An 11,168-nucleotide genomic window follows, 5' to 3' on the forward strand; every position below is an offset into this window, starting at 1 on the left:
CATGTAAGTGTGAGGGAAAAAGAAGCTTTGACTGCATTAAGCCACTGAGACTTAAGGCTTGTTAAAGTGGTTAATCTGAGTCATGGATGTCACAGTGGACATTTACCAGACATGAAAAAGTCCCAGGGTCAGTCCCCAGCACCACAAAAGCAATTACTCTGTCCTAAAACACACAGCAGGTGGCAGAAGCTTCCAGTTTTTAAAAATTAAACTGCATACTGAATAGGAATGCATATATATGAGAGTGGAGGAAACCACAGTAACTGGGGGGGGGGGGCGTGACTCAAGAGAGCCACTGATGTGTAAACTGGGACTGGGACCAGGTGGCAGACAGTAGGTGCCAGGGAAGGAAATCCTGAGGGGACCACCCCAGATGACTGTGTAACTTCTTAGCCTAGAAGTGGGAATACTGATGCTCATAAATCCTTTAACCATTTTTGTTTCATTTTTTCTATATTCCGTAAACTAGTTGCTATTTATGTTACATATTAATAAGTCTAGGAAAATCCAGGGAAAAAATGAAAAACTGTTGGAGCATGTGGGTGGAAGCAATAAACAGAAAATTATACAAGTTATTAACAAATATTTAGAAAGAGACAAAATATACAGCTGAGTAGTAAATAGTATATAATTACAATGAAACCATTGATTACAGACCTCAAAATTGGAATGTTACAAAGAGGTAAAGTAGGAGGTAAAGAAGAAATGAAAGCCAGGAATGGTGGTTCATGCCTTAGAGTCCCAGCACATGGGAGGCTGAATCAAGAGGGTCTCCATAGGTTAGAGGCCAGGGTGGGCTAGATAGTTAGTAAACTCAGGACAGCAGGACTTACAGTCAGACCCTATCTCCAAAATAAAATTTTTAAAAAATTATTACAAAATAACTGACAAAACCAACAGTAGTTCTAAAGACAGTAACATTTAAAAGTGTACATTTCTTTAGACTATGTGTCATTTTTATAGCCAGCTATAGCAAGCAAATGCTTCAGTGGCTCCCTGCCCTGATCTCCTCTTTAATAGTCAACACTGTGTAAATATCACTGCTGGGTGGGACTTCTGATTTACTCCTAACCAACCAAATATAGCAGAGGTCACACCTGTGCCTGCATTACATTATGTAAGACTGTGGTGCTAGCTGACTTGCTTGCTGCATGGATTCCCCACGGAGGCTTGATAAAATACAAGAACTACAAACAAGTGCAGGCTGCCCCAGGAACTAGCTTGACAAGAGTCTTTAGGAATTGCGGATCTCTAGTTGAGGAAGAAGCCTCAGTGCTAAACCACAAGAAAATCAATTCTGGCAACAACCTGCATGAATTTGGGAGTAGATTCTGCTCAAAGTAAGTCTCCTGGTGAGCGACACTCAGCTGAGTCAACACCCTCAGTGCAGCCTCAACATTGCAGAGAGCCCAGCTCAACCCACTCAACTGTTCAACCTCTCTCTGACTCCTGCCACACAGAAACAGAGGAGATAGAACACATGCTGCTTTAAGCTACTAAGTTTGTATAATTACACACAGAAGTTCCGACCTTTAAATCTTTGAACAGAAAGAAAGAAGAAAATTAAGCAAAGTTAGAGAATACAAAAACTAATGCAAACACAAGGCACAAGGGGGAGGAGGACTGCCCTGGAGAAAAGGTAGAGAGGGAGAGAGGGAGGGAGGGAGGGTGGGAAAAAGAAAGATTTCTATATACCACCAATCCAAAAGGGAAATTCAGAAGACAAATCCATTGATAATAGCATTAAAAATAATAAAATACTTAGGAATAAACAACCAAGGAAGCAAAGTCTATACATTGAAAATGCTGCCAGAAGAAATTAGGGAAACATAAATTAATTGAAAGACACAATCCATGCTCACAGATTTTTGACAGCACTATTAAAACAGCAAACCTGGCAAAACAATCTACAAATTCCATGTAATTCTATCAAAAGCCCAGTGTGCTGGTTACTTTAACTGATAACTTGACATACCTGGGAAGATAGTCTTTACTGAGGAATTAATTGTCTAGTTTGGGTTGGTCTATAGTATGTCTGTGAGGGATTATCTTAGACTCAGGCCACTGCAGGGCTGGGCCCTGAACTCTATTAGTGTGATGCAGTATGGGCAGTATGGATGCATTCACCTCTCTCTGCCTCCTAACTGTGGGTGGAATGTGGGCTGTAAATTCCTGCCTTGACTTTCCCACAATAATGGACTATTGTTATCTCGAATTTTCGGCCAAACAAACCCTTTCCCCTCAACCCTTCCTGATTTAAAATTTTACTACAAAACTACACTAATTAAAACGGTATGCTACTGGCATAAAGCACACCCATAAATCAATTAAATAGCCTATATATAAATCCCCATATGCATGATCAAATGATTGTCAACAGAGGTGTTGGTAAATTCATACTGGATAAAGTCAGACCCTTTATATTATACTATATACAAAAGTTAACTCATGGGCTAGAAGAACGGCTTGGTTGTCAAAGGCTAGGCTCATAATCAAAACATCAATAGTTAACATAGTATACATCAAAACCTAAATATATGAACTATAAATCTTTTCAAAGAAAACACACAGGAAAACCATCATAACATGGGATTTGACAAACATTTCTTGTTAAATTTGACCAAATTAAAGACAATAAAAGGAATAGACAACTAGATTTCACCAAATTTCAAATTCTGTGCATCAAAGCACACTATCAACAAAGTAAAAAGGCAATCTACAGGAGAAAACATTTGTAAATAAAGGGCTAATATCTAGGATATATAAAGAACTGAAACTCACTAACAACAACAAATTGAGGGGCACTAGGATGGCTCAGCAGGTGAAAGTATTTGCCACCAAGCCCAATGGCCTGAGTTTGATCCCTAAAAAAGCCATGTAAACATGGGAGGAGAGAACCTCCAAAGTTGTCTTCTAATCTCCACATGAACGCTGTGAGCAGATGTACATACACCCAGATACACGCCCCACCCTGTGTCTGTGTGTGTATACCAAATAAATACTAACATAACTTTAAAAAAGATGTGGGGCTAGAGATATGATTCAGTGGTTAAGAGCGCTGACTACCCTTCCAGAGAACATGAGTCTGATTGTCAGTACCCACATGGCAACTCACAACCATCTTCATGCCAGCTCCAAAGGAATCGGATGTCACTTGGCCTCCCTCCAAGAGTACTTGCTGCACACATATGGTGTATAGGCATCCATGAGGCAAAAACCCAGACACATAAAATAATTTGTAATTAAGAGATGGGCCAGGTATGGTGGCACACAACTTTAATCTCAGCACTGGAAAGGCAAAAGCAAAGGCAAGGCCAGTATGTTTTACAAAGACAGAAGTAGCCAATAAGTGGACAAAAAGGTACTCAGCATCATTAGCAATTAGGAAAATACAAATCAAAATCACAATGACATATACTTCACAAACTCCTTAAATGGCTTTCATGAAAGCTGAGCATGGTGGGCACACTTAATCCCAGTACTCTGGAGGCAGAGGCAGGCAGATCTCTGAGTTTCAAGGCCAGCTTGGTCTATAAAACGAGTTCCAGGACAGCCAAAGCTGTTACACAGAGAAATCTTGTCTCAAAAAACGAAAACAAAACAAGATGGCTTTCATGAGAAAAAAAAAATTAATGAAAAGGGAAAATAACAAGTTAGTAGGCAGAACGTTTGTGTACTGCTCATGGAAAGTAAGATGGTACAACCACCGTGGAAAAAAACCTGGTGATTCTTCAAATATTTAGACATAAAATTATCATAATTCAGCAGCTCCCTTTCAGGGCATATACACAAATAACAAACTGGGACTTGAATTATAGTCATATACTCATGTCCTTGGCAGTATTATTCGCAATAACCAAGAGGTGGGAAACATAAATGGCAATCAACAGAAGTCAAACATAATATGCTTCAACATGAATGACTTCGATGGCATTATGCTATAAAAAATAAGTCAGACACAAAGGACAAATATGTGATTCCAGAAATGTGTGAGGTACCTAGAGTAGAGTAGTTAAACCACAGAGCCAAAAGCAGCGAAGTGGCTGCCAAGGGTTAGAGGAAGTGAGTAGTTATGGTCTGATGCAGTTTTCAGTTTAAGATGATGAAAAAGTTCTAGAGATAGATGTTTGGGTGACTGCACCACAATTTGAATGTACTGTAATGCCACGAAATTGTACAATTACACGTTGTTTAGGGGGTTAGGGTGGAGATCAGTGGCACAAGGCTTGTATAGCATGTGCAAGGCCCTGGACCCAGTCCCCAGCACTCTAAAGAGGAGCGGAAGAGACTTAAATTTTACACTGTATACATTTTCCACAATGAAAAGAATGGAAAAACTCAGTATGGTAATGTTACTTAAGTTTACCACAAGCAAGAAAATAAAACAGGGTGGATTGCAAGGGATGAATTCGGCAAGACAAGGAGACAATGATCTCATTCCCTTGATTATCCAGATAAATAAAGCATTATCTATAACATGGGGGAAAATTCATTTAAAATTGGAATATTTGTCTATCTTTAACCCAAAAGCACTAAATCACTTAACTGGAGTACTTAATTCTATTTTTAAAAAAATAGTAACAGGATGTGTTTGCTAAATTTATTCAATGTTATTAAACTCAGAGCATTTAAATCATTTACCAGGAAAATAAGTACCTTAGCATCTTATTGTCTATAGACAGTATACTTTAATCCCTAGCTGTTAAAAAGTGTTTCTATTTGAAAGTGGGACTACAGAAAGAATAACAAACTATTTGCAAATAGCTTAAAAATTTAGTGTTTCAAAAGCACTAAATGTATCCATTACATCAACACTAGTTTAAAATGTGATGCTCATATGAAGAAACCCTAAGATATACACCAGGTTCAAGGTGAACACATGGGGAGAGTGAGTTGTGGGACGCGGGGAGGCAGCAGGTCAGTTCTCGGAAAACAAAAACACCTTGCTATGCCCTTTCTGGGTTCTCCCAATCTTTTACCATTCTCAGCTCACCCTGGGTTTTATTTTTCGTCTTGTCTTATTGTTCTAGGGAAGAAAGCCTGAGAAAAGGAAGAGATGGTAGGAATAAATTAGATAACAGAAGAAAAAGAAACTATTGTTCATTTTGCTCTCCTCATATATTGAACCCCAAGGACATCGTTATGAAATGCTAATGACCCCACAACTAAATTCCTGAAGTAACAACCTAATCTAATGCAAATGACCAGGAAACCATTTGCAGGCTCACATCTATAAATTATATCTGCGAGCTAAACCCTTCAGAAACCCTTGACTGCAGCACAGCTCAGAAGTGAAATAGAGACATGAACCTTGGTCACAGAGTGTAACAGTAAGTTGTTCAACAGCTTTCTGGTCAAAGCAGTGAAATCACCTAAAGAACTTTAAACCTAAGTGTTCACTAAACATAGAAAACACCAAGGTTTTCATGCAGCACTACACAGCACAAGGAGATAGAGAACTATGCAGTCTGCTAAAAAGCAAGAGTTTAAACGTACAACTTCAGGGCCAGCTGAAGGCTCACTGGATAAGGGTAATTACTTGTTCCAAACATCACAACCAGAATTTGATCCCAAGGAGCCATATAGTGGGACACCCAACTCTTTCAAAGTGTCCTCTAACTTACATACCCATACCCACACACATACAAAACAAATAAAATGGCAAAAAAAAGAGATACAATTATATAATACTTTCATTGGGAAAATAGAGTAAGAAACTAATTTAGCTGTGTGAATTCCGAACACTCCTGTAAAATAGTCATTATTTCAAGTTCCCAGTGACAAGTGTGAAAGACTCTGAATTGGACCATTTCAACTATACGGCCTTCTTACACCCATAACAATGCACACACATACACTGTGGATCATTTTGACTGATTTTTGGTAAGTCCTCCCAGAATGAGATTAAGCTGGAACAATCCTCCTCATGAAATTATTCTAAAAAATTCCTCTTTAGTTCTCTGCAGTCAAACTCTTTCCAAAAATAAGAAACTAAATAACAGAAAACAAAAACCTGGCTACTAAAACAGAAAACACCTGGATGCTAGGATATGTAATATGCACACTCAGCAGATTTTCACCCCAAAGCTTCTCCTCAATCTTCTGAAAGCACATGATCTTCATAACTCCCTCTTCTGCAGTTGCCACTTTCCCTACACCACAGGCCTTCCTGACTGGCAGCAGGGCTAGGCCAGATTATGGTTATGTGGTAGATCTGTCAGGCAAGTTTTGACAGGGCCTCAAAATAGAGCCTGGACACCATCCAGGGAAACTGCCACTCATGAGTTCCAGCCCCACCACACTTGAGCCTCTCTGTACTTATTTCTCTGGTCTCTCATTTCAAAAGGACAAAGGCTCCTGAACCTCACCCTGGGCATGAGTCACCTATAGAACTTCAAATTTAAATTTTGAACCTCCCTTACTCTGCTTACCAGCTCATTCCAGAATAAAGTCTAAATCTATACCTTCTTACTGCTTTGACAAAGGAATATACCAACAGTACTCTGGATTACAAAGGAAGCTCTGGCTTTCTGGTTCCATCATTTATTCTACTTTAAATAGACAGACTAGGATAAAGAAGAAACAGTGGGTCATTTCTTTCTCTTATGACTAATATCAGTTAACTTTACCAAAGCAAACACATAAACTATATAAAATTGATTTTTGGTGGGGGGCTTGGGGAGCTTTTTTGCTTGTTTTTTGTTTTTTTGTATGTAGCCCTAGCAGGCCTAAAACTGGCTAGACAGACTTCACAGTGATCTGCATGTGCCTCCCAAGTGCTGGGATTAAAGGTGTGTGCCACCACACCCAGCTATATAAAAGTTTTTCATTAACAGAAAATATACACTCTGAAACAAACCTACATGGTACAGCCATTTTACCAAATATAAGTGTCTTACATTTGTCAGCACCAGACTTCAACTATGGTATTTTTGACATTTACCAGTTCAAATTAATCATCTGACATTCCACGATGTCTTAAGTTGACTTTCAAAGCACACTTGCAATTTTATTTGAGACAGGATCTTACTGTGTGCTGTATAGACCATAGTAGCCTCCAACTCCCAATCACCTGGCTTAGCCTCCCAAATGCTAACAACAGATGCATGATATGAAGCCCAGCTCACAATAAAGTAATTTTTAAAATTCTTCTTTCTCCTGTGGCTGAGAAAATATTATTTTCTATTATAAAATAAAATCTAGTATAAAACAAATTTCTCATGTTTACAACCTAGGAACCAACCTCACAATCATATATTCCACAGATACACTTATAAACTGCCAAATAGTTGTTCAAAGGTTTTTTTCTTACAGCGCTGTTTACAGAAGACTAAAAATGACCTGTTTACTAATAGGAACTTAGTAAAACCACAGAAAAGTAATAAATTCAGTCTTTTTAAGGAATATTGAGATTGGAATAGGTGCTAATACATAAAAAAAAATCTCAGCTACATCACAGGTAAAGAACACTTCTAAACACATGAAACTGTGTATATAGCTGAGAATTGGAAGATGGATACAAAAAAAAAAAAAAAGGGGATATATTACCCATGGTAGCTTGGATCAGGGTAACAGATGATGCACAGGTAGGTAAAAAGTTTGTGACAGAAAGGAAACTTCTTTCTTCATATGACAGTTTCTTTTTACATACTTTATCTTTAAAAGCTTCACAAATGCCACTGAACCCATATCATCAACATTTCTTTCCATGTATGTCATTTTCCCTCTTTCTGCTGTCTCTGCTTTTACCTATTTCTTTCCCTACCCCTAGACTAAAAGAAGAGCACACACAGGTTGTGAGTGTATGTCCAAGTGACTGTCAAGAAACAGCATTCTCTCTTGGCTCCCAGAATAAGTACATAACTGAACAAATGAGAACATACAGCACATAAGCCCAGTTTTATAACTTACAAATTTAGTCTAAAATATAACTGTTTTTAAGTCTAATTTACTGTTGATCAAAAGTTTGAAAGGTTAAAGTGCAAAGTGCAATGTCAGTCACTCATTTCCCAAGATAGTTCTCCTATCTATTAGCTTTCAGGGAGGAAATGGAGAAAAGGATTAAGATATTTTACTCACAAGGTAAACTCAGCTTGATTCCTTTCCTTTTTAAGTTTTAAAAGCTGAGCTTTGAATGATGGTCAGAGTAGAGTATTCTTTATCTGCAAACTGGATAAGGTAGTATGTTTTCCCAGGTAAGGGATCAGGCGTCCCCCATTCACTCTCCTGCAAAGCACACTGTTTTGTAGAGACAGTGGATAACACTCCTTGGATGAGGACAGAAGAATTTTATTTCCTTTTAAACAGTCCTCACCAATGCTCCCTCCATTTGGAAGAAACATCACCCCACCTCATCAATTCTGCTCCTTTTCACTCTAGGAACATGCTAAGCAATTCACAAAGACCTTTGCAAGAAATCACTCTCTTCTTCCTAAATTAATGAAAAGAATTGTTTTTGTATTGCAAAAGAGAGACAGATACCTAGCCAAATATACTTTCTCTCTTCCCTTCATATGGAGATGCTTTAATCCTAACCTAAAAAGATTTATTTTCCTTATGTATTTATGCATCAAGACTGTGCCCAATGAAGGTGTTCACAAGGGACTTTCCAAAGGGAATCTCTATAAGAAACAGAAACTCTTAAGTCATCATCCTATCAGCTAGACAAAAATAAAAAGCAACATTAGGGAACACTCTGAATATAAGAATGGATACCCAAAGTGAAAAAGATGCCAAAATGTAGCCAAAAAATGAAAGGAATGTCTGTCTTAACCTACACCAATAAAGTAAACTTGATTATCACTTTTCAATTAATCAATAGGGCTTCTGTCAATCAAGATAAAATAGGCAGGACTCTAAAAACAAAAACTGGGCAAACAAGGTCATCACTATCAAGAACTATGGTATTCAAAAGCTATTTTGCCTCTCATTTTGAAAGACTAAAAAAGATCAAATTACACTGCAGCAATAAAATGTTATTTCGAGTTTGAGATTAGTCAATTCTAAAAATAAACCAAAACTTCAATACCCAATTCCTTCCAGAACAGAAAAGTAGTTAGTATAGTCTCATTCAACATTTTTCAGGATAGAATGCCAAGTGCTACAGCTTCCCACTCAAAAGCTACTTTATATAGTGCATGCTCTCCCACAATACTTTTTCGTACCTTAGTGTTGGTAGCTCTCCTTTCCACTGACATTTATTTGGCATCTAAACCCCTTCATTTGTCTTCCCACATCTGGTTTAAAAAAAAAAAAAAAAAGGAGGGGGACATTAAAATCACAGCAGTCCATTTAGTAACTAACAAAGGGTTATAAATCAAAACATTCTGCAAGTTTTAAATTTTTATTTCCATACCGTAGTGCATGACAATAACCACCCAGCAACAAACAGAACCAAACATTATACATCACTTGCTATAAAAAGAGTAAAATTATCTAATTAAACGGGAGAAACAAACTTGGCTTTCCACTATTTCAGTGTGAAGATCCATATCAATGATTCACACAGTGAGTGTGACCTAACTTCCTACATGAATCACACTTTCCGAAATTCTTATTCCGTATGAGTGTATTAAACGCGAGGTCATCCTCTCTCTGTAGTTGTTAAACAGAGCATGAGTAGTTTAACAGGGGTAACTCTGCAAGTCATTCAATGGTAAACTCAGGCAACTAACTCCCCCTGCAACACCATGCATTCCCCAGTAATTGCAGCTTTTCACACCCTTCTCTTGCATATACTGGGGGTGGGGGGACGACGGACTTGTCAAACACTGATTACGAATGTATCCATCTGTACCCTGCACTCCATCTCCTCGTTCCTTTACTGCATCTCTTCCCGTTGTGATAACACAACACAAATCCTTACACAGTTTTGAGTCAATCAACCTACTGTACAAAAACTGTGGCAAAAATGCTGAGTCACTAAATGGAAACATTTATAAAGAGCTACAAATAACGAAAGTTTAGGATAACCATCAGCCATGTTGCAGCATTTTGTTTGTATGTCTCGAGGTGAAAGAAAAAAAAAAAAACATAAAGCAAATACTTGAACTTTTCTCCTCTGGGTTTTCTTTCGTCCCCTGCTTCCTGCTGGATATCCTCAGCAATGGGAAACCAGGCCTGACTGGAGCTCTGGAACTCCGCTCCACCGTGTGGGTGTAAATAACGCCCCGTATTAGTCAAGCATTAACCCTGACCGTTCTTGCCCTGAGCCTGTTAAGCCCGCGCTTCAATTCAGATCAAGAAGGAAGCCACAGAGGGGGGGAAATCTCATTTTAAAAAGCTACGCCCTCCACCGGCCTGACACCGTTCCCGGGGCGGCTCCTCCCGGGACAGAGTGAGGGCAGAGTCTGAGGGAGTGTGGCGCTGGGAGCAACGGGAGCTGGGGCACCCGGCTGTCCCAAGTGATGCCCGGTCCAAGGGGCGTAACCCCTTCCTCCCTCGCGGGGGGCCGGCGACCCGCCAGGAGACCCTAGCCCGGAGCCGCTCCGGGACAGCGCGCCAGGACAGCCGGGCCCGTCGCCTGCTTACCTGCGTGTGGAGCCGGCTGAGGCTGCGGCGCCGCCCGGAAGGGCCGGAGCGGCCGCGGGGGAGCGGGGCGAGGGGCGCGGCGGCCACTCTCTGTCCCTACCCCGTCCACCGCGCGGGCCTCGGGGAGGCAGAAGCAGAGCTCCTCGCACCGCGGCCGGCCGCGCAGTCACACTCAGGGTGCCTGCCCTTCGAGGCGCGGCCGGGAAGGCGAACGCGAACCGGGATGAGCCGCAGCCCGAGCGGCGGCTGCAACTGCGGCGGTGGCGGGGCAGAGGGGCGGGGCCACCGGCCGGCGACCCGCTTACCCGGAAGTACTTGTGGCGGCCGGCGGGTCGACGGGCGCGCGCGGCACACGGGCTGCTGCTGCCGCCCGGACGGCGGAGCGCCGGGGTCGCGTCAGATGATGGATGGAGCGGGTGGCGGGGAAGGCGACGCGCTCTCGCTCAAGCTCGGCCCGGTGCCGAAGCCTTCTGCGGCCGTACTGAGCCCGGTGGCCTCTAAGCGGTCTAGGGCGTGGGTAAGTGAGACACCTGGCGCACCGACTGTGGGAAAGGGTACCGTGGGTAGGTGTGGCTGAACGAGATGCAGACACCTGCTTTTAAAGAGATCTCCAGCTGAGGCTGTAGCGCGGTTAATGC

General features: G+C 41.0%; 1 protein-coding gene across 1 annotated transcript in view; it reads right to left on the bottom strand.

Moving 5' to 3' along the window:
• Lrrfip2 (LRR binding FLII interacting protein 2) overlaps positions 1 to 10,805 on the bottom strand; it is a 98,377-nt gene extending 87,572 nt beyond the window's left edge. Inside the window, exons 1-2 of the mRNA XM_051203266.1 lie at positions 10,531 to 10,805; positions 9,165 to 9,236 (exon numbers count right to left, since the gene is read on the bottom strand). The gene's annotated coding sequence lies outside the window, so the exon portion shown is untranslated. The remainder of the gene's footprint in view (positions 1 to 9,164; positions 9,237 to 10,530) is intronic.
• Positions 10,806 to 11,168: the final 363 nt, after the last annotated feature.

This window comes from Phodopus roborovskii, unplaced genomic scaffold, assembly GCF_943737965.1.
Source record: "Phodopus roborovskii unplaced genomic scaffold, PHOROB, whole genome shotgun sequence".
NCBI classification, from domain to species: domain Eukaryota; kingdom Metazoa; phylum Chordata; class Mammalia; order Rodentia; family Cricetidae; genus Phodopus; species Phodopus roborovskii.